The following is a 25,243-nucleotide window of genomic DNA, read 5'->3' as shown; positions in this document are numbered from 1 at the left end:
AGCTAGCTGACACAGAAGTCTGGGGGCAGGCTAATCAGGCGTGCCTGTCAATCACACTGAGACCCAGCTGATCCTTCCCCAGCGAGTTTAATAATCGTTCCTCAGCAACAGCGTTTGTTTTCAGTCTGCCAGGGCCAGGATATCTGCGTCGGAAAGCGCAGAACCTGGCCTCGGCACGCCTTGAAAAAAGGTCCATCACCACCCCTTGCCCGCCACTGCACGGCCGTAGCATGTCAACCATGCCACCGCCGCAGTCAGTGATGGCCACATGTGCAGTCCAGATCCTGCGCAGGCACCGATCATTAGACATCAGAACTGTGTGGAAACCATTGGGTTTTACATACAGCGTTGAATTAGGCCCAATAGCAATGAAATATCAGGCTTGTTTTGAATGTGTCATTCTTGAACTTTTAAATCCAGTGCTCAATGCTGCCAAAAATGTACGGCTTTCACAAACTGATGTTTTGTAATTATTCCACACTGAGGGGTCTAGTTACTAAGCAGTGTTAGGAGACAGAGTGAAAAGTGATAAGAAAGTGATAAGGTGCCAGCCAATCAGCTCCCAACTGCCATCTCACAGGCTGTGTTTGAAAAATGACAGTTGGGAGCTGATTGGCTGGCACCTTATCACTTTCTTATCACTTTTCACTCTGTCTCCTAACACTGCTTAGTAACTAGACCCCTTAATCCAATTCAAATGCAGTGTACAGGCGATCAGACCTTTTAACTCGGCCCAGTAAAAATGGCAGAGCCACGCTGTAGTATGCAGCCACCAATAATAGGCAACATTATAAATGTCACGTAAGCCTTATGATAAATGGTTTATGTACTGGGTGACACAAACTCTTTACAAATACATAATTTAAGGAGATTTAAAATAAAATACTTTAAATCAGTGGTTACTAAACTGGGTGCCTTGGCGCTCTGGGTCGCCTTGGGGCGCTTGCAGGGGTGCCACAGGGTGGTGGTCCAGGACAATAGAAAATTGATAATGGTCAATGGAAAAACAAAAACACAGCTGGTGGATGCCAATCACAAAATATGTGGACAAACAAAAGCATAAAACCAGCACCACAAAACTGAATTAATGACGACAAAGAAGCACAATTTACTTCATTTAATATTTTACCTGAATTTCTCAAAAAGATACTTTCAGCCTAAGGGTGCCGCGAAAACAATGCTGATACTCTAGAGTGCCATGATACAAAAAGCAGTGGCGTCACTGGGATAGGTGACACCCAGTGCTGCAAGTAAACCCCTTGCGTCTCAAAAGGGGGCACGGCCTTGCGGGGAAAGTGTGGAACCTCGCAGCACATCCACCCGGTTTAGCCGCTTTGTGGGCATGACCTGCACTCCCGGAGATGCCAGGCTGCCACCAGAGACTCTTCCCGAATGGCCAGCTCCTCCTCAATGATCTAACGTCACAGTGCAGCTCCCGGTCACTGAGGAGTAAGGATTTTGGTGTCACCCCCACGGAGGGTGATACTCGGTGTGGTCCGTACCCTTTGCACCCCCATGTGACGCCACTGTGTGTGTGTATTGATGCTGCAACTTTAAAGAATCATGTTTGAATCACTTTTCTTCATATATTCTTTGTGGAATATGAATATTTTCCACGTAGTGGTTAGGTTAGCCCAGATGTATGTAAATAAATACTATTACTCAGTATTGCAAAATTTTAGGGCAATTCCTCTTATTTTATGACACAGAACCGGTAAATACGGTAAATACAGACAATACTTCACTTTTTTTTTACAATTATTTCAGTCGTTTTCCATGTCACGCTTCAGTTCCTTCCTAGGGGAAAATGTGATGTTTCATTGCTATCGTGTTTTTCGGCACAGAACTGTCCACTTCTCCTTTTTCACCTATAGTTGTCCCCAGCGCTGGGTAAACCCTTCCTTCTCCTTCCGTTCTCTTCAAAATAGTTGCAGAACCCAATATACGGGAGGTTTATTTTATTTTTTTTCTCATACTTTTTGTAAACAATATAAAATAAATTATTGCATGATGATTCATCCCCAGAGTGTCAGTGGGATTTGATACAGGTGACAAAGCTGAGACTACACTGCTTTGAACAATCAGCAGCAGCACTACTAGTCGCTGCATGACAGTTGCAAGAGCCTTGTAGCAGTGACAGCAGGGCCCAGCGCCCTGGGCAAATGCACCGTTCACACACCCCTCCCTACAGTACTGGAGTCCAGGGCTGCCATCAGAAATGATGGGGCCCGGTAATAACAAAATAGGCAGGGCCACCCTTGCCGGGATGGGGGGCACAGAGCTGGGAAGGCTGGCTGGACTAGGTGGGGAGGCACAGGGCTGGGAAGGCTGGCTGGATTAGGGGAGGGCACAGGGCTGGGAAGAATGGCTGGATTAGGGGAGGACACAGGGCTGGGAAGAATGGCTGGATTAGGGGAGGACACAGGGCTGGGAAGATTGGCTGGACTAGGGGGGGCACAGGGTTGGGTAGGCTGACTGGATTAGGGGGGGCAGAGGGCTGAGAAGGCTGGTTGAACTTTGGGAGCACAGGGCAGGGAAGGCTGGCTGGACTAGGGGGGACACAGGGCAGGGAATGCTGGCTGGATTAGGGGAGGGCACAGGGCTGGGAAGAATGGCTGGATTAGGGGAGGGCACAGGGCTGGGAAGATTGGCTGGACTATGGGCGGTACAGGGCTGGGTAGGCTGACTGGACTAGGGAGAGCAGAGGGCTGGGAAGGCTGGCTGAACTAGGGGGAGCACAGGGCAGGGAAGGCTGGCTGGAGTAGGGGGGGACACAGGGCAGGGAAGGCTGGCTGGACTAGGGGGGGCACAGGGCAGGGAAGGCTGGCTGGACTAGGGGGGACACAGGGCAGGGAAGGCTGGCTGGACTAGGGGGGACACAGGGCAGGGAAGGCTGGCTGGACTAGGGGGGGGGGCACAGGGCTGGGAAGGCTTGCTGGAGTAAAGGAGGGAAAGGACAGACAAGGATGTCTGGACGGGGAAGGGTGCACAGGGAAGGCTGGCTGGACTATAAAGCGGGTGCAGGGAAGGGTCAGTATGCTTACCTGTCACTGACAGCCAGTCAGGCATGGAGGAAACCGGGTCTGGATGTCAGCGTTGTGGATTGCATCGGCAGCCAGGGAGAAGAAACAGCGCCTGCGTCATTTTAAATACAACGTTGACGCGAGCCAATCACAGCTCGCGGGCCGGCAGCCAATCAGGAGAGGCTGCTCCTGATTGGCTGCCGGTCCGCGAGCTGTGATTGGCTTGCGGCTGGCAACTTATGGAATGCTGCCTGCGCGCTGTTTCTTCTCCCAGGCTGCCAGTAAATTAATGATTCATCCCCACCACTGACATCCTGGTCCCCTCTTTCTCCGGGCCCGGAACTACAGGCCCAGCAGTCCCCCCTTGATGGCGGCCCTGCTGGAATCGCATGATGCTGCGACTGCTTTAGCATCTATTGCCATATTCGCATCTGCAACTTTCTGCTATGCTAGTAAAATCCCTTCCCCCGGGGTACAAGATTGCCCTTCAATTCACATCGAGCGTTTGTACTACCTCTGGATGCGTCTTTAGATGCCACCATCGTCTGCACCATTAAAACATGCACCAGCCCCATGCTAATCTCTATCACCAATATAAGCAACTGAGTATGAGTTTGCATCCAGCTATGTGACATGTTTGCGACACTCCCAAAACAATACTACTTTCAAAGCACGCCATGAGCATAGGAACGCCCACTGCTGCCTTCTCATATCCGTCCGATGCTGCACACCAGAGTAAACATTGGTAACATCGACACAGGTCATGCAGCCATGCAGCATATGAGGCAAGTCTGACCAGACACGCAGAGAGCTCGCAAAGGAGATCGCAGTGGCTAAATTATGCATGGCCATGAAACGGCGTCTAAACAGTCAGACACGCCTGCGTTTGCCTAATCACCCCTCATAACATAACCTCCCCCAAATGCTGACTACCTGTTACCCACTTTGCGTAGTTGCAAACCAATCGCACCCTAACCGCCCCACCCCACCCCATACCCTAAACTTAACCCTCTCTCTAACCCTAATTCTTACCATTGGGATGTCTCGGTCGGGATTCTGGCGCCAGTATTCTGAGCACCGGTATCCCGTCCAACGTTGTAATGCTCCACTAATACAGTGATCATGGAAATGACAGCTTTATATTTTGAATCAGTTCTCACCTAACTACATGCCATGAAAATGTACAATAATAGGAAGGAACCCAACCCCATCAAGATCTTCCACTCTGTATTAAGGCCCTGATTCAGAGCCGGACGCTCTGACCAGAGCGCTCGCTCTGAATCAGGGCCCACCTCCATTAATATGGAGCGTCCTCCTGGACGCTCGTATAGCTGTGGGTCACCGCCCACAGCATATACGAGCGTGCAAAATGACGGTCGCGATGGTCTTGACCATCGCGACCATCGAAACTGCGAGCAAAAGCCTGCGGTTGGGTTTTTCAACCGCAAGGTCAGGAGTGATTTTGGCTCTTTCAGAGCCAAAATCACTCCCACTGACATCACTAGTGATGTCAGTGGGGCCGACTTCAGACGGTAGGCGTTCCCTTGGGAACGCCTCCGTCTGGCAGGCACGCCCCCGGCACGCCCACCAAAGGGGGCGTGCTGTCAGTCACCATCGACAGCACGCCCCCTTTGATGAGACACTCCGAGCGAAGGAAAGTCCTTCGCTCGTCGGGTCTCGCGCATGCGCACGACGGAGCTCCCTCCGTCGTGCGCATGCGCAGTGGGGACCATCGACCCACTTGCGAGCGGACAGCCGCTCGCGAGTGGGTCTGAATGAGGGCCTAAATCCCAAATCACGTTTGACCTTTGCTCTGTGGATTCTTTTTTCTTACTATACAGATGCCGAAAACGAAAACTATATTTTTTTGACACAGCAATAATTAAATTATAATAATGTATGTCTCCTAGAAACAATATCACTGCATATAGTGTTAGGGGTTAACCAATGACGCAATGAATTCTTGATTCGTAGTGATTAGCGTTATGGAACCCGGCGTTTTGTGGAAATTCTCAGAGAGACGGAAATAGGGTTTTATACTTTATTTTATTCTTCTCAATTTCAAGCACATACAACTTGTTCCGTGAAACACACCCATAATAATACAGCACAGATACCGCTTCAAAGGAAATCACTTCCTCTTCCTCTGACTTGAGGTAGTTTTACTGCAATATTTGGTTTTTAAAGTGAGCTTTGTTGGAAACATTTTTAGCAACAAGTTGAATATTTGAACATTGTTTTACACAGAGGTGCGCTTGACGTCACAAACCTGCTGCATCTATTTGACAAGAGCATCATTATTCTGTGCTGCTGGGAGATACTGCTCTTTCCTCTATATAACTCTCAGTCTGTGGCTTCCTGCTGCCTCCATTCATCACTCATCTCCTGATATACTCTGTGCTGCTGGGAGATACTGCTCTTTCCTCCATATAACTCTCAGGGGTAAATTTTCTAAGATTCGTTTTGATGCGAGATTGCTATCTCGGGTGAAAATATAACTTTTTTGCAAATCGGGAATTTACTATCATTAAAGTCGGGTGAGTTTTTCATCTTTTGGGGATGAAATCGGGTTAGTTAATGCCGCAAATTCGGATGTTTTTTTCAATAGAAATGAATTCACCATCGGCTCAAATTGGAAGTACTTTTTATTCATTTCTGCCTAAATCGAGAATTTACCATTATTTGTTTTGCTATATTCGGCCGTTTTACAGCCAAATCGGGAAGTCAATGGAAGTTTCAAATGCACCGCCTCCTGAGCTGCGAGTTGCCATCCAACATACACAAATCAGTGTGATTTGTGTATGTTTGCTAATGATTTGTGTGGTTTTTTTTAGGGTTAATTTTTAGGAAAAAATTTACGTGGGGTCCCCCACAAAAGGCTAGCCAGTCAGGGTTCCACCATAATTTAAGAACCAGCACCTGGTTGCAGAGCCAGTGCTGGTTTTAAATATAGGGAGGAAAAAATTGCGTAGGGGTCCCCCTATATTTATAACAAGCACCGGACCCAAACTGACCAGGGTGTAATGCCACAGCCAGGAGACCCTATTACCGGGTCTCTATGGCCAAAGCATCCTCACCCCAAGCCGGTCAGGCCAAGCCGGGAATCTCAGGGTATGTGGGGACCCCCTAAAATAGGGGTTCCCCCTCTCTCGAATCCCCAGGCTTAGTCTGAAGCCAAGGGCTCTTCTTCGCACCGCTGGAGTGGTTGGTACGGGGGTAATAAAGTGTTAAATAGTATTAAACTATTGTATTTTACAGTAGAACTACAGGTGCCAGCATGCCTGCACTTTAACTTGTGGAGCTACAAGTGCCAGCAGGTGGCCGGCACACGTTCCCCCACTGTAAAATAAATAGTTAAAAAAAGACACAACACACACACTGTGTTGTATATGATGGGCTGTACAGTGTGATGTATAAGGGACTGTACTTTGTGGTATAAAAGGGGCTGTACTGTGTGGCATATAAGGGGCTGTACAGTGTGGTGTATAAGGGGCTGTACTGTGTGGCATATAAGGGGCTGTACTTTGTGGTGTATAAGGGGCTGTACTGTGAGGTGTATAAGGGGCTGAACTGTGTGGTGTATAAAGGACTGTACTGTGTGTTGTATAAGGGGCTGTACCATGTATAAGGGATTGTACTGTGAGGCGTATTAGGGGCTGTACTGTGTGGTGTATAAGGGGAAGTATTGTGTTGTATATAAGGGACTGTACTTTGTGGTATATAAGGGGCTGTACAGTGTGGTTTATAAGTGGCTATACTGTGTGGTGTATAAGGGACAGTGCTGTGTGGTGTATATGGGGCTGTACTGTCTGGTGTATAAGGGGCTGTACTGTGTGGTGTATAAGGGGCTGTACTGTGTGCAGTATAAGGGGCTGTACTGTGTGGTGTATAAGGGGTTGTACAGTGTGCAGTATAATGGGCTGTACTGCATGGAGTATAAGGGGGTGCACTGTGAGGTGTAAAAGGGGCTGTACTGTGTGGTGTATAAGTGACAGTGCTGTGTGGTGTATAAGGGGCTGTACTGTGTGGTGTATAAGGGGCTGTACTGTGAGGTGTATAAGGGGCTGAACTGTGTGGTGTATAAAGGACTGTACTGTGTGTTGTATAAGGGGCTGTACCATGTATAAGGGATTGTACTGTGAAGTGTATTAGGGGCTGTACTGTGTGGTGTATAAGGGGAAGTACTGTGTTGTATATAAGGGACTGTACTTTGTGGTATATAAGTGACTGTACAGTGTGGTTTATAAGTGGCTGTACTGTGTGGTACATAAGGGGCTGTACAGTGTGATGTATAAGGGGCTGCACTGTGTGGTGTATAAGGGGCTTTACAGTGTGGTGTATAAGGGGCTGTACTGTGTGGTCAATAAGGGGCTGTACTGTGTGCAGTATAAGGGGCTGTACTGTGTGGTGTATAAGGGGCTGTACTGTGTGGTGTATAAGGGGTTGTACAGTGTGCAGTATAATGTGCTGTACTGTGTGGCATATAAGGGGTTGTACTGTTAGGCGTATAAGGGGCTGTACTGTGTGGTGTATAAGGTACAGTGCTGTGTGGTGTATATGAGGCTGTACTGTGTGGTGTATAAGGGGCTGTACAGTGTGGTGTATAAGGGGCTGTACTGTGAGGTGTATAACGGGCTGTACTTTGTGGTGTATAAGGGGAAGTACTGTGTTGTATATAAGGGGCTGTACTGTGTGATGTATAAGGGACTGTACTGTGTGATGTATAAGGGTCTGTACATTGTAGTGTATAAGGGGCTGTACTGTGTGGCATATAAGGGGCTGTAAAGTGTGGTGTATAAGGGGTGTACAGTGTGGTGTATAAGGGGCTGTACAGTGTGGTGTATAAGGGGCTGTACTGTGAGGTGTATAAGGGGCTGAACTGTGTTGTGTATAAAGGGCTGTACTGTGTGTTTTATAAGGGGCTGTACCATGTATAAGGCATTGTACTGTGAGGTGTATAAGGGGCTTTACTGTGTGGTGTATAAGGGGAAGTACTGTGTTGTATATAAGGGACTGTACTTTGTGGTATATAAGGGGCTGTATAGTGTGGTTTATAAGTGGCTGTACTGTGTGGTATATAAGGGGCTGTACTGTGTGGTGTATAAGGGGCTGCACTGTGTGGTGTATAAGGGGCTTTACAGTGTGGTGTATAAGGGGCTGTACTCTGTGTATGTGTGTTGTATATGGGGCTGTACTGTGTGGCGTATAAGGGGCCGTACTGTGTGGTGTATAAGGGGCTGTACTGTGAGGTGTATAAGGGACTGGACTGTTAGTAGTATAAGAGGCATTTAGTGTATATACAGTGTGCTACTTGGCAGCTTATGTACAGTAGGTGAGATAAAGAGCGATCACCATACACTTCCTTCTGCATTTCATGTATATACAGTTTGCTTGCTGTCAGCTAATGTAGGTGAGATATAGAACAATCACCATGCACTTCCTCCTGCGTTTAGTGTATATACAGTGTGCTGGCTGGAAGCTGATGTAGGTGAGATATAGAGTAATCACCATAGACTTTCTCCTGCATTTAGTGTATATACAGTGTGCTCGCTGGAAGCTGATGTAGGTGAGATATAGAGTAATCACCATGGACTTTCTCCTGCATTTAGTGTATATACAGTGTGCTGGCTGGCAGCTGATGTTGGTGAGATCTAGAACAATCACCATGCACTTCCTCCTGCATATAGAGTATATACAGTGTGCTGGCTGGCAGCTGATGTTGGTGAGATCTAGAACAATCACTATGCACTTCCTCCTGCATTAAGTGTATATACAGTCAGAGCCATCCCTAGGCATAGACAAAGTAAGCAAATGCCTAGGGGCATCCAAGACCACCTAGGGCCGGTGGAGATTTGGTGTAGGCACGGCCAGGGCACCTGCTCCCGGCTGGGCATATACTGTGGCAGCTGCTTATGCCGCTGCGCAGTGTCCATGATTGGAGCTCACCTGACAGCGCCGATCGGGCCTGGCAGCAACAAACAGTGAGCGGGCAGCAAAAGAACAGCCGGTGGCAATTTGCGGGGGCGGGGCACCTGGACAGCCGTTAGTGGTTAGCGCCGGGTTGGCTCTGAGGTGTCACACAATCAGAATGAGCTTCTGCGCATGGGCAGAGGCTTATTCAGGACTATAAGTAAATGGTCGCAGGAGGGCTGCTGCACCATGGGCCTTTGTGGAGCTCGGAGTAGTGAGTCACACCTCATGGCTCTGGGCTCCTCCTCCAGCAATCATCACACACAGTTACGGCCTGCCAGCCTGAGACTGGAAAAGTGGGTCTGCCACCTGCGACTTGCTGTACCTTGAGTCGAACGGCTCTACAGGCTGTGCTTAACCAAAGTAAGTTTGGAACTGGAAGAGGGCCGGGGTGCTATGGTGCTCACTGCTGGGATAGGGGTGGTGGGTAAGGGTGGGTGCTGACACAGTGCTGTGCTGGGATAGCATGGTGCTATGCTGGGTGAGGGGCCCTTCCATGAGACCACAACCCTTATCAGGATCCCACGGGGAGGGGGGCAACACCCGAAATCTTGCCTAGAGCACTAATTTAACCAGGGCCGGCTGGCAGACAGCTGATGTAGATGTGAGATATAGAACAATCACCATGCTCTTCATCCTGCATTTATTGTATATACAGTGTGCTGGCTTGCAGAAGATGTAGGAGAGATCTAGAACAAACACCATGCACTTTCTCCTGTATTTACTGTATATACAGTGTGCTGGCTGGCAGCTAATGTAGGTACGAGAAAGAACAATCACCATGCACTTCCTCCTGCATTTAGTGTATATACAGTGTCCTGACTGGCGGCTGATGTAGTTAAGATATAGGGCCTGATTCAGACCCGCTCGCTAAGGGGCGATCACTCATTCTGAGGGATTTTCCTCCATCTGCACATGCATATAATTCGCAGTGCGCGTGCGCAAACCATTCATTGCGATCTGCTTTTGGTAGCTCGTAAGCCACTTGGTGTGACAGAATGTGCCGTTTGTGGGTGGTAACAGGGGAAGGTGCATGTAAACGGGGGAGTGGTGTTGCGAAAGCCGGCGTGTCTGCCCACCAAAACGGCGTTTAAAGGGCTTGCATAATTAAAGTAGCGTCATTGTACACGTCACCTGCATGTATTTCAGCCCGCGCTGATCGCTGTTGTTGCTGCAGGTTAAGGCAACCCCAAGGGCTGCGAGCAGCTCCGATGCCTGACGATGGTCCTGATTAATCAAATATTTCCCGGAGATGATGTGTGTTGCGAGTGGCAAGGGGGCGTCTTCAGACACTTGCGAGCGCACTTTGCCGTAGCTCGCTAACACACAGTGGGCGTCCTTACGTGACGCAGTGCGAGAGTGCTTAATTTACATATCCGGCCCCTTTCTTCAAACGAGCGATCGCATCTTGCGAGTGGGTCTGACTCAGGCCCATAGTGCAATAACCATACACTTCCTTCTGCATTTAGTGTATATACTCTACCCTCTTGTGCTTCTCCTTACTTTACTTTCACCTACTTCTTACCTCCCACCGGGGCACCTAACACCTGGTTGCTTACGCTCTGTTGCATATAGGTGTTATGGTCACTTATGTATCAATGTATATTATCCATGTCCTTGTCCTATTTTGTACTGTAAGTCAGTTGTCAAATTATTTCTTTATGTACTTTGTAAGGTGCTGCGGAACACTTGTGGCGCCATATAAATAAAGGATAATAATAATAATAATACAGGACCTCATTCAGAGGCGGTCGCAAGAAGCGATCGCTCTCTCTGAATGAGGGCGGCCGCTTCTGTTTTTTTGTTGCGGCCTCCTGGTCGCAAGCTAAGCTGTGGGTTACCACCCACAGCTTAGCTAGCGACCACGGTGATGGTCGCGATGGTGATCACCATCGCGACCATCGGGGCTTGCGACCAGACCCTAAGGTTGGGTCTGGGCACTCGCAAGCCCCAGGGAGCTTCCTGCTCTGATCGAGCAAGAAGCTCCCCACTGACATCACTGATGAGTCAGTGCGGTCGCCCACAAAACGGTAGGCTTTCCTAAAGGAACGCCTCCATTTTGGAAACCACCACCCCCGGCCCGCCCACAAAAAGGGGCGAGCTGTCGATCAACATCGACAGCCGCCCCTTTTGTAGCGAGCTCCGGAGCGAGAGAGTTTCTCTCTAGCTCCGGGGCTTTCGCATGCGCAGTGCGGCCGCTGTGCGTGCGCAGGGCGACCCATCGACCCGGTTGCGAGCACATCGGTGCTTGCGTCCGGGTCTGAATGACTCCCACAGTGTGCTGCCTAGCAGCTGACGTAGGTGTGAGATATACTGTAGAACAATCACCATACACTTCCTCCTGTATTTAGTGTATACTGTATATAGTGTGGAGGCTGGCAGCTGATGTAGGTGAGAGATAGAACAATCACCATGCACTTCCTCCTGAATTTAGTGCATATACAGTGTGCTGGCTGGCAGATGATGTAGGTGAGAGATAGAACAATCACCATGCACTTCCTCTTGCATTTAGTGTATACTGTATATAGTGTGGAGGCTGGCAGCTGATGTAGGTGAGAGATAGAACAATCACCATGCACTTCCTCTTGCATTTAGTGCATGAGGACTGCAGTCATTAGAATAGAGGATTAGAGTAGAGGATGGAGGACAATTCTGTGAGGCTGGTGTTGGTGTAGTCAATGTGCACAAGTGCTGACATAAAAAGTGCAGGTAAAAGTTCAAGATGGGGCAGAAAGCAATACTATTTTACCCTGCAACTTGTAGTATATATTGTGTAAATGAGAGCAATAGAAAAGTAATGTAATTGTAAGTATCTTCCCTATTGTACATGATCATTGGAGCACACCCTCCTGAAAAGGGTGTGTAGTTTCATGACACCCCCCCTGTTCATCACTCTACGGGACATGCCCTGCGAAGAGGTAGAGGGTGACAGGGGAGAGGCAGTGGGTGACCGGGTAGTCAGTGGGTAACAGGAAGATGCAGAGGGTGACAGGGAGGGGCAGTGAGTGACAGGAAGATGCAGGGGGTGACAGGGAGGGGCAGTGGGTGAAAGAGGAAGCTAAAGGGTGACAGTGGAAGGCAGTGGGAGACAGGAATAGGCAGAGGGTAACAGGAATAAACAGAGGGTGACAGGAATAGGGAAAGGGTGAGGCAGAGGTTGACAGGGCGAGGCAGTGGGTGACAGAGGTTGACCAGTGGTTCTCTGTCATCGATGGCAAAACTAGTTGTGTCGGTTGGCCACCATCGATGTTTTGAAAACATTGATGGTTGATGGCCATCCCTAATCCCTCCATCTGATGTGAGACTAGCAGAGTCCCTACATATTTTGCTGCCCCCCCCACCTCTCCTCCCTAGCAGCAGCTCTTACCCTCTGCTGTATAGTGGCTGCTGTCACTTCTCTGTCCGCTCAGTTCAGACTCCAGCCTCTCCAGCACTTCCTCTCTTCTGTGCAGACTGCAGCTGATAGTAAGAGGAAGGTCAGGCTGAGGTGCACGGGGCTTGTGGGAGAGAAGAGCTGCTTTCTGAGTCCGGCTGTGCTGCTGCTGCACACTTTGTAAGTATGCCGGTGGCGGCAGTCGAAAGCGGGTGGGCGCTGTCAGATTAGACGGCGCTGATGGGGTGACTGCGACCGCGACCCCAGGCAACAGCGTCCCGTGCGACCACCCTGCTTGCCCGCCCTTATAACTGCCACTGTATATGATGAAAAAATATTCTTGATGATCTATGAAAATAGTAATAATTCCACTAAGGGACAACTGTCAAAATGCTTGTGCTAAGGTGACTAAGGGCTCTATTTACTACAATCCGCATTGGGAACGCAGATTGTAGTGTGATATTACCGACTGAATTCCCATTGTGAATTCAGGCAATATCACAGGGATTTACTAAAAATCCCTTGTAGGGACAGAGGCCCTGATTCAGAGCCGGACGCTCTGACAGAGCGCTCGCTCTGAATCAGGGCCGGGCTGTTTTCTTTTTTGACCGGCCGCCTGGCCGCTCGCGTGGCTGTGGGTGATCACCCACAGCTATAGCGAGTGGCCAAAATGATGGTCGGGCTTGCGATGAGACCTTTGCGGTCGGGTCTCGTGGCCGCAAGCCCTGGAGTGCTTTTGGCTCTATCAGAGCCAAAAGCACTCCCACTGACATCACTAGTGATGTCAATGGGGCCGGCCCCAGACGGTAGGCATTCCCATGGGAACACCTCCTTCTGGCCAGGCACGCCTACCAAAGGGGGCGTGCTGTCACTCACCATCGACAGCACGCCCCCTTTAGTGCGAGACCCATAGCGACGGCTTGGCCGTCGCTATTCGGGTCTCGCGCATGCGCATGACGGTGCCCCCTCCATCATGCGCATGCGCACTGGGCTAACATCGACCCGCTTGCGAGCGCTCAGCGCTAGCGAGTGGGTCTGAATCAGGCCCAAAGCTTGCGATAAAGCTCTGTCCCTGTGAATCCCATCCGCAGCCTTATCACAGTATTTTCGCAAAAAATACAGTGACATGTGCCCACGCATGCACCGACCAGCCGCCGCTGCTACCCCCTCCAGTGTTAAGCCCTGCCCCCCCAGTGCTAGGCCCCGCCCCCCGCGATCGTGGAACCCCCCCTCCCTTAATTGCACTTACCTGCATGATCTGGGCTCCAGTGATGTCCTCCATACTCCGGTCAGCTGACATCCCATACTGCACTGGGACCCGGTCACCTGATGACTGGGCTGCAGTGCAGTATGGGAGACCAGCTGACCGGAGGGAGGATATCACCGGAGCCCGGTCCCTGGACTCAGGTAAGTTAATTTTTTTTCTTACTATTTTTTTTTGCAGTGAGTCAGCGTGTGGTCTGTTTAGATCATACAGCTGATCACTGGGGCCGGCTCCGGGCTCTGCTCTGCACGTTAGAGCGGAGCAGGATTCCGGTAACTGGGGGGATACCCTGGATAACGCCACCTCCAGATGGAGTTATTATCACAGGGCTTTCCTGGTATTTTTTTCACAATTTATTTTTAGTAACTTGCACACAGATCGCACAGATCGCATTTCCCATTACAATTATGGGAAATGCAATCTGATTACTAAAAATAAGTGATAATTAGGGGTTGGAGTAGAACTTTACGAATTCTACTCCAGTTGCTCTGTAATAACTATAGGTGATACTAAAATAATGTGAAAAGGGTGTGAAAACGCCCTTGTTCACTTTATTTTAGTAAAAATAATGATAATAAATAGAGATTGCAGCTGCGATTTCATACGCAAAACAGTAGCGAAAATATACTAATATTAGCAAATATCACCCGAGCATAAAGACGCCCACTGCTGCCTTCTTACCTGCGTGCAACGACGCATACCTGCGTACATATCGGTAACATTGACGCACATCGGCAGCCATCTTGCCCTTGCGGAAGGTCTGACCTGCAGCAGCCTTGGGAGCTCTTCTGGCACGCAGAGCTGCGTATGCGCTCGCAGTGGCTAATTTATGCACGCCCACGTAACAGCGTTTAAACGATCAGGCAAGCCTGCTTTTTTCTGACCACTCCCTGTTACCACCCCCAAATGCTGGCATCCTGTCTCTCACTCTGCGATGGATTCCTATGTGCAACAGTAATCGCAGTGCTTATACGCAAGCACAATGGCAATCGCTTGATTGCGTGCGCAATCGCCTTTGTGTCCGCTAGCTAACCGGGCTTTGAAGGGCTGGGGGAGTCTCATGTGAGCTATGGACTTGCTGTGGGCAATTCACCTTGCGAGTTTTTGTAGACATCTGATTGGCAGTCACTGAACTCTGCCCGCTGCGGTCTCCAACCTTAATTGGGGTGGGAGCTACTTGAGAAATATGAGACGTCTTGAAGAGCCACATTTTAATTTTGAAAGCTAAAATCTGGCTAATAACCAAACTTGTCATAGAAAAATAACAATGCATTTATTAATACAGTGATAAAGGGGTCTATTTACTTAGGTTTGAATGGAGATAAAGTGCCAGCCAACCAGCTCCTAACTGCAATTTTTCAAACACAGTTTGCGACCTGGCAGTTGGGAGCTGGTTGGCTGGAACTTTATCTCCATCCAAAGCTTAATAAATAGACCCCTGTATTAATAAATGCATTGTTATTTTTCTATGACAAATTTGGCTATTAGCCATGTGGCAGGCAGAACACAGTGAATGAACAAGTCCCACAACCCCCTTTCAAAGTGCCCGATCTGTACAGTACCTCTGATGCCTGTTGAACGCTGTCAGTGGGGAAAAAGGTGCTGAAGGATAGATTATGCAGATGTGACAGTGGATAGCCTGGTCCCACACCCCCTTTTCAAAGTGCCCAATCTGTACCTGTTGAGAACTGGGAGCAGGGTGCTGCTGGATGTAATATGGCTGCAGGTGGGACAATGGATGGCCTGGTCCCACACTCCCACCAAACAAGTGTCCGGTCAGCGGTGCTCTAAAGAACACTAGGAGCGCTGTCCTAACTCTGTAAGCGCTGCTCTGTCGGTGCTGCTATAGATACGGTCAGCAGAGTGCCTGCTGGCAGTGACTGTCGTGCACTGCCGCCGGCCGCGTAGGACGTCCTATGCGCGGCTTGCGTGCCTTGCCGTAAGGCGAGCTTCCGTCGCACAAGGCGAGCTTCCGTCGCACTGCCCCACTCACCGTAAGGCGAGCTCCAGTCGCGCAGCTCCATTTGGTGTAAGGCACACCTCAGCCGCGCTGCCTCCGCGAGCTACTTGGATTGCAGCCGCGAGCCACCCGTCGCTCGCGAGCGACGGGTTGGCGACCACTGTTCTAGAAGATAGCAACCAATCAGATTCTAGGTATTATGTGCAACATCTTCACTTCTAAAAATCCACACTTTAGTAAATATACCCCAGAGTATGATTGACAGACTTGTAGACATGTTCTGCAGAATTGTAGTGTGTGTATTGGTCGATTTTACAGGGGGACAGTGATGTCACAGCAGCTCAGACAACTGCAGTCTCAGCTTTTGTACCTTTATCATCTCCCACAAGGTCGCTGTCTAAAAATGTGGGAGGTAATGTCAGCTGATGAGGCTGTAATACTCTGCAGAGGACTGCCAGGTTAACATTTAGCAAAGTATTTTATGTTTATTGATCATTTTGGCTTATTATAAGGTGAAGACATGAATATATGTTATACCCAGTTTTGTCCATACTGTAGTTTCCAGTTTTTGTGAGCCAGATCTCTCTGACGCATAATAAAGAAATTAGGAATGATCAGCTCTTCAAGAGTTAAAATGATGAAAGTGGAACCTTCTGCTGTCAGTTTCTTCAGGAGTCTAATTTATGAAACTAGCGAGTGGCACTTTATGAATAACCTGCTGCCTTCTATATTTTACGCTCCTCCATTCGTTACTTTAGGAATGACAGAGAGGAGCGCGTACAACCCACAGAAACGCACTGCAGGTGTCTGGCAGGATGAAGACTTAAATTCCCTTAAAACAAAAGACAAAATTCACCCCATGAGCGTAACGCTTTATGTCCGCTGTGCAGTATTTTCAATCTGAGAAATGCTTGCCAGACAAGAAAGGATTGTCAGTGATGCGCATATTTAATAAAGTGTGTAGCAAAAATAGCCAGAACTGAAAAATATACCTGTGAGAGATAAATGTGCGAATAAAAATGAAACAGTATTATAGTCACACTTATTAACTGATTTTGAATTCTTGGTCCAATTGCTAAAAGCAAACATTTACTTTATTGCATGTGGAAAATTTGAATTAAACATTTTAGCCATCTACGTAATGTATTTATTTATTTTTAAATACATTGTTTAAAAATAATTCCATTAATTATACACAGCCGAGCCACATTATTACGCGAGTAACCGCCACGTGCAGCACGGACAGCAGCAAGACGGGCTGGGAGCATACATGCCTACTCTCCCAGAAGTCGCGGGAGGCTCCCGATTTTCCGGGTAACCCCCCACACCCCTGGTAGAGTAGGCATTTCTCCCTCATTCTGCCCGCTTCCTGGTGAAGTGGGAATAATGGGGACAATCGTGGTCCCCATGTAGGAGGCGATGCTTGATGACACGATTTTTCATGAATCGCGTAATTTAGCCCCGCCTCCCATTTAAATTTGTGCCAACCACGGCAATTTACCGTGAAGGGGGGTGGGCCTTAATGACTAGATCCGTCAGGACCCGCCCCATTGCAAGTATGGCTGAGAGTGACTCAATAAAGTGCTGGTAGGTTGGCACAGGTATCTGGAGCCATGCTGACTACAGTGCATCCCACAGCTGCTGGAGGGTGCGTGGTGGAGTATCCATAGAGTGAACACAACGATTCCGCAGATGCTCAATTGGGTTTAAGTCCGGGGATTAGGGGACCAGGGAAGTACTTGGAAGTCTTGGTTGTGCTCGTCCAACCACTGTCCGACATTTCTAGCCATGTGACATGTCACACTATCTTGCTGGAAGATCCCATCCGCCTCAGGGAAGACAATCGGCATGTATGGGTGTATCTGCTCTGCAAGGATGGATTCATAACCAAATCGGTTGAGGGCGCCTTCCACATGGATGTGTGGGCCCAGAAAATGCCATGAAAACATTCCCCAGACCATAACGCTGCCACCACCAGCTTGTGTTCTTCCAGCAATGGTTGCAGGGTGTTTGTTCTCCTATGTTGCTCGCCTGACACGCCAACGTCCATCCGTTCAATGAAGCATAAAATGTGACACGTCAGAGAGGCAACCCATTCGCCAATCAGCGGATGTCCAATTCCGAAACAGGTGTGAAAATTGAAGCCTTTTCCGCCGATGCACCTTCATTAGCACAGGCGCAGTGACCATACGTTTGCTTCGGAGCCCCATATGCAGCTGGGTTCACTGAACTATCAGTTTAGACACACATCTGGTGGCCCCCAGGTTCATTTTGACGGTGAGCTGCTCCACTGCAGGGTGTCGGTCGGCCCTCACGCAAAGAAACGCACTGCTAGTGTCTGGCAGATTGAAGATGTAAAACAAAAGACAAAATTCCCCCCATGAGCGTAACGCTTTACACCCTCTGTACAGTATTTTCAATCTTAAAAAATGCTTGCCAGACAAGAAAGGATTGTCAGTGATGTGCAAATAAAAATGAAACAGTATTATAGTCACACTTGCCATTTTAGTCCTTACAACTGATTTTTAATTTATTGGTCCAATTGCTAAAAGCAAATATTTACTTTATTGCACGTGGAAGATTTGAATGAACCATTTTATCCACCTACATAATGTATTTATTAATTTTTAAATATATTGTTTAAAAATAAATGCCATTATTTGTACAATAACTTTTACTCCTAAAATATTGTTTTTTGAGGGGGGAGATGTATCACAGCTTGGAGACAGATAACGTTGTTAAAGATAAAATACCAACCAATCAGCTCCTAACTGTTATGTTGTGTTTAAAAAACAACATAACAGTTAGGAGCAGATTGGTTGGTACTTGATTTCTATCCACTTTATCTCTCTTCAAGCATTGATACATCTCCCACTCTGAATCTTTATGTAGGTGTTATGTACTATAAATCATGGATGGAGAAAAAGAGATCTATGAAAGTTCAAACTTTTAATGGTAATAAACTAAAAACCAAAAAATATCCTGAAATAAAAGCTATATAAAAATGAATAAATCTATATAATAAACGAGAAAGCATGTCTGTCTGTCTGTCCGTATATTTGTCTTTTATACATGGCCAAGTTTGGACCTAGCTCTACCAAATTTGGCATGGTGGTGTAGTTTGACCAGGATTAGGTTTTTGCCTATGTTTGAACTTCATCAGGGCCACACACTGTCACACAATCCCTAAAATGGGGACATTCTTAAATTACACAGGTTCCAGGGCTGGCTCCAGTGGAAATTCTATGTCTGTCAAAAACATGTGAGAAAGCTACAAAAGTATCCTTTTAACCTAAGTCTAAGCAAAATTGATAACTCATGCAAGCTCATATTAAATCCAGAGCCTCTGTGTTTGCATGCAAGGGCGTAACTAGAACTTTGTGGGCCACATAGCAGTTGGAGTGCCTCTTACACATTATACCACACAGTAATGCCCTTTACAGATTATGCCACATAGTAATAGTGCCCGATATAACACATTATTCCACACAATAGTAGTGCCCCTTACACATTATGCCCCCACAACAGCTCACCTCCCCAAATCCCTCCAGCAGACTCTCACCTCCCCATGTGTGCCATCTGCAGCCAGCAGGCATGGATTTGGAGATGGATACCTGCTATTTACAGCTTGCGCACCGGCAGACATGGACAGGCAGCGCCGGTGCAATTTTAATCTGGCACTGGTCGCAAGACAATTGGAGTTCGCAGACCTGCAGCCAATCAGGAACCGACACTGCTGATTGGCTGCCAGTCTGCAAGCTCTGTGTGGCATGTTATACCACACAGAGCTCATTCAAGTTATGCCACACAGAGCCCATTCAGGTTATGCCACACAGTAGTACCCCCTTATACACATATGCCATGCAGTAGCAGTGCCCCTTATACATTATGCCACACAGTAATGGCACTTACACTACACAGTAATATCCCTTACACATTATACCACACAGTAATGCTCTTTACAGATTATGCCACATAGTAGTAGTGCCCCATATAACACATTTCACACAATAGTAGTGCCCTTTACACATTATACCCCCCCCAACAACTCACCTACCCATGTCCCTAAATTAGCCTCTCGCCTCCCCCTGTGTGCCATCAGCAGCCATCAGTTGTGGATTTGAGGCTGGGCCACCAGCTAATTACAGCTGGCGCATCGGCAGGCAGTGGCAGACATGGACATACAGCGCCAGCACAACTTGAATCTGGTCAGGGTCACCAGGCAATCTGAGCTCCAAGTCCAACAGTCAATCAGGAGCCGCCACTGCTAATTGGCTGCCGATCTGCGAGCTCTGATTGCCTTGCAACCGGCAGCGATGTCTCTCCATGACTGCCTGCTAGAGCGCCAGCCATAATCAGCTGCCAGGCCGGCACTAAAATAACATTGCTGACACCTGGGCCCCCCTCGACGGCCCTAACCGGACCTGTCCACCTTGTGTGCGTGACTGGGTACAGAGGGAGTGGCGGGCCACAGAGGCAGATTGGGCACCATAGCACCTCTTGCACCCATGGTAGTTATGCCACTGATTGCATGCATGTTAGCAAACAGTAGGGGCCTTTTCAGGATCAATGCAATGGGGTTTTAGGCGAGGACAATGTAAACAAATAAAGGCTGCAGGTGTACTTCAGGGTCCAGTTTTCAAACCGGGCAACGCCGGGTATCCCAGCTAGTAAATAATAAAAAATAATACTTTGGACATTGCGGGAAACAAGATATTTTGAAGGTGTTAATGGTAGGGTTGGCCATCAACCATCGATGGTCTGATGGTGATGGTGAGTCATTTCACCATTGAGGGCACTGATGGTAAACATCAGTGGCTGATCCCTAATGGTGAGTGCCTGCCCAGCTATGTACTGTACATGCGTGAGGGCCACGTGCATAGACAAACCATCGATGGCATAACCATTGATAGTTTGTTACCTATGGTGAATAACCATTGATAATTGATGGAAGAGTTGTCGAACATCACTAGTTACTGGAACAGCACAAAAACCATTTTTCCCCTTTGTGACATTACGCCATTGCTTGTGTGCCCATCTGAGTGATTACACACCACTGGACTGGATTGTTAAAGCCACCTCATAACTGTGGCCCTCATTCAGAGCCGCTCGTTAGCGGCAGTACGCTCGTTCCGAGCGATGTTTGCACATCTGCGCATGCGTACGGTTTTTAGTACGCATGCGCGAACCAGTCAGTGCGGCCGAAAATCGTTTGTACGCTATATAGCGAGTGCCTGCTATTTTGAGTGACAGAATGAGGCGTATGTGGGTGGTAACAGGGGAAGGTGCTTGAAAATGGGGAGTGGAGATCCGAACGCAGGCGTGCTTAAAGGTCAAAACGGGCGTTTTATGGGTGTGTATATTTAAAACAGCAGCGTCATTGACCACGTCACTGGGTTATTTTAGAGCCAGAACTGCTCGCAAATTTGTGGTAGCAAACACCAACCACAAGAATAGCGAGCAGTTCATACGCTGGTCGATGTACTCGATTAATCTAATAAATAGCGGACATGACGTATGGTGCGAGCGGCCAGGGGGCGTTTTTAACAAATAAACGAGCGTATGTTTTGCTCGTTCGTTCAGACTTAGAGGTGTGAACAGACTGCAATGTGCGTACGGATCATTTGAATAGCCACCCCTTGTTTTTAAACGAACGACCGCAAATAGCGAACGGCTCTGAATGAGGGCCTGTGTTCTTTAAAACTATTTAATTTTTTACCACACAAAGGCCCTCATTCAGACCCACTCGCGAGCGGCTGTCCGCTCGCAAGTGGGTCGAAGGTCCGCACTGCGCACGCGCACGACGGAGTCCGCACTGCGCATGCGCGAGACCCGACGAGCGAAGGACTTTCTTCGCTCGGAGTGTCTCATCAAAGGGGGCGTGCTGTCGATGTTGACTGATGTTCCCAAGGGAACGCCTACCGTCTGAAGCCGGCCCCACTGACATCACTAGTGATGTCAGTGGGAGTGATTTTGGCTCTGATAGAGCCAAAATCACTCCTGGCCTTGCGGTTGAAAAACTCAACCGCAGGCTTTTGCTCGCAGTTTCGATGGTCGCGATGGTCAAGACCATCGTGACCATCATCCTGCACGCTCGTATATGCTGTGGGTGGTGACCCACAGCTATACGAGCGTCCAGGAGGACGCTCCATATTAATGGAGGTGGGCCCTGATTCAGAGCGAGCGCTCTGGTCAGAGCGTCCGGCTCTGAATCAGGGCCAATATTTTGTTCTTCAAGTTCAAATACACATGCTGGAGCCTATAAGCTGACTGATAGTAATAAGCATGATAATAATTGTTATTATTGAACCTATAATAGTCTGACAGGTGTATTAGTTTGAATCGTGTGTTGGAGTCTAGATAACAGGGTAAAATTGACATAACTAATATAGAGCCTGATTCACTACCGTACGCCACTGTGAATACGCACTCAATCCGCGATTGTTCCACACTGCGCATGCTCGAACCGGCCGCTGCGATGGGGACTCTGATCACAGCGGCTACGCAGACCCATCGCAGAGTGATTGACAGGAAGTGCCGTTAGTGGGTGGTGACAGGGGGGTGGTCGGCCGAACGCAGGCATGCCTGTGCTTTCGCACGCCGTTGCATGTGCGTGCATAAATTATCAACTGTGATGCCCTACACAGCCTGAGGCCTGATAGCGTGCGTGGTTGTTAGCAATTTCTGAGTAAAGTCAGAGCTTGTGCAAGTGTGCGTGAGGCTGCGATAGTACTCCATTGTACCGATGGTTTCACTATTCTGCTAAATATTATGGATGCGTGTAAGTGGGCGTCCTTATGTAGTGCTGAGTTTGCATTGCGATTGCAGTGGATTAGCATACTATCGCAGTTGAACTGCGTGCGTACGCAGTATTGCGATCCGTAGTGAATGAAGCCCATAGTTGTCTGCAGACCAGGGCGATAATCTAAGCAGAACCTGCCTTTTATTTAGCCCACAGGCTGACATGAAAGAGTTAATGCATGTGGGTAACATATTGCAACGTTAGGGCTTATTACGAGGGCTGTGAATGGCGCACAGTAACATAATGAGCCATTCAGCACAAATTTACAACATGTTGGTTTTTTGGCACCTGCAATCACACATATATTGCTAATGAGCTGTACGATATTATTAAGTATCAAATATATTATTAAAGAGTAAAAAAATACTGGGCCTGATTCAGAGCCGGACGCAATTAGCGCTCGCTCGTCCAAAAAATAGGGGTGGCTATTCAAATGAACCGTTCACTCTTTTGCGGTCTGTTCACGCCTCTAGGTCTGAACGAGCGAACAAAACTTGCGGTCGTTTTTTTGGATAACTACACCCCCTGGCCGCTCGCATCCTACGTCATGTCCGCTATTTATTAGATTAATCGAGTACATCGACCAGCGTATGAACTGCTCGCTATTCTTGTGGTTGGTTTTTGCTACCACAATTTTGCGAGCAGTTCTGGCTATAAAATAACCCAGTGACGTGGTCAATGACGCTGCTGTTTTAATTATGCACACCCATAAAACGCCCGTTTTGACCTTTAAGCACGCCTGCGTTCTGATCTCCACTCCCCGTTTTCAAGCACCTTCCCCTGTTACCACCCACATACGCCTCATCCTGTAACTCCAATTATCAGGCATTCGCTATTTTGCGAGCACATGAATTTCGGCCGCACTGACTGGTTCGCGCATGCGTATAACGATCCGTACGCATGCGCAGTTGGGCAAACATCGCTCGGAGCGAACGAGAGGCAGCTTAAGAGCGGCTCTGAATCAGGCCCACAGTCTCTAAAATGTGTTCTTACTTTCAGACCCGAGCACCTGTTGTGTTCATTCTGCTCTAGTCTTTATTATACAATCGGGAAAAAAAATGTTTCACATGTGACATAAAAGGGGGTAATACTGCATATGCCATACTCGCCTACTGTCCCTGGAGTGTCGACCAGCTTATTGGATCCCACCGTGTTTGGTGTTCACATTGAACTGAGCCATCGTGTCCACACTGCTCACTCAGAGGGAGATGTATCAAGCCGTGGAGCGAGATAAAGTGGAGCGAGATAGCGCGGGAGCGCGCATTTTGGCCGTACACACTGAGCGATGCGGCCGATATGTAATTCCAATTCGGACCGAAACGACGTATTGTGCCGACATCGTCTCAGTGTGTACCCAGCTTTAGAAGTTAACTGGTTTTGTCACTTTTTCTCTCTCCACTTTATCTCCCTATAAGGCTTGGTAAGTTGGTACACAGCAGGAGGTGGAGCAGCATTGCCAACATTCCCAGCAACACCCCCCCTCCTCCTCACCCCAAACACACACTCCATTTGTTTATGTACTGTAGAGAATGCCGGACAACACGTCATTAAGGCACATTGGTAAAACACATTTACTGTATATATCGCTCTTGTAACAACAAATTCATTATAATGGAACAAACTCAGCTGACACATTTTATCAATGTTACTGGAACGTGTTTTAGGACCAAAACATAAACTCCAGGATATATGCTACACAAATACACAAAGTACAAACACACCTGAGCAAGCTCTCATGGCAAAAAAAAACAATACTAAAAAGAGTGACAAACAGTTCCTGTTGAGATTATGGATCGTGGCGTAACCCGGTATCATACAGAAAAGGCATCTTGAACACGATTCTCCAGATTAAAACATTTAAAAAATAAAATAATACATAAAACTGACATTACGGGAACAGCAGGTGCCGCTGGTATGAATCTGCTGCTACTTCTGATTCCAGTGTAGGAATTTGAATCGCGAGTTTGACAAGGCAAATTGTAATAAATCACTTTTTCTATTGTAAGATACCAAATGGCGCAATAGGGAACAGATGCAGAAATATACACACTGTTTAACCGTCTGAGATCACCATATGCTACAAACATTTGTACTTTCAGTTATTTAACAGGTCTGCACGGTGCCAGAATTTCATTAGCATTAGCGTAAGAGCAAACTAGGATCCATTTTTCCTATTATATTCAAACTAATGTACTCCATAATATATATTATACCAAGTTACCAAAAGGGTTATGTGACCATTAAGTTTATTCGGCCATATTACAGTAAGTGGTACATCACCATAGATCCTAGCAATTTCTTTTTTAGCTCTGGACAAGGGCGTGGAAATCTTGCAGTGGTGGCATCAGCAAAAATGGTAACACCCTCCGGGGCAGTGCCCATCATCTCTAAAGTACCAGGATGTTCTAAAGTACCAACCCACTGTTCGTCCTCAAAACACCCTTTCATTGCCGGGATGTAGTCCGGAAGCCGACGGTCTAAATGCCGACCGCCGGCTTCCAGACACTGTAATCCCGACTAGGGATGAATGACAGGCGTATAAATCTAGACGCCTGTCATTTGACCGATGTTGGGAGACCGGCGCCCGGCATCCCGATCGGGCACCGCAGCGGACAGCCGTGCGGGGGGAGGGGTTAGGTTTAGGGCTCTCGGGGGGGGGACTTAGGGTTAGGCACCCCCCCGGGTGGTTAGGGTTAGGCTAGGGGGAGGGAGGGTTAGGGTTAGGCACCCCCAGGGGGGGAGGTTAGGGTTAGGCACCCCCCGGGGGACTTAGGTTTAGGCAGCGGGGAAGGGGGGGATAAGGTTTAGGCACTTAGAGGGGGGGTTAGGGTTAGGCACAGGGGGGGGAGGT

The sequence above is a fragment of the Taudactylus pleione genome, unplaced genomic scaffold, assembly GCF_031769625.1.
Source record: "Taudactylus pleione unplaced genomic scaffold, aTauple2 ptg000791l, whole genome shotgun sequence".
Taxonomy (NCBI): domain Eukaryota; kingdom Metazoa; phylum Chordata; class Amphibia; order Anura; family Myobatrachidae; genus Taudactylus; species Taudactylus pleione.
Note: the sequence above shows the minus strand (reverse complement) of the source record.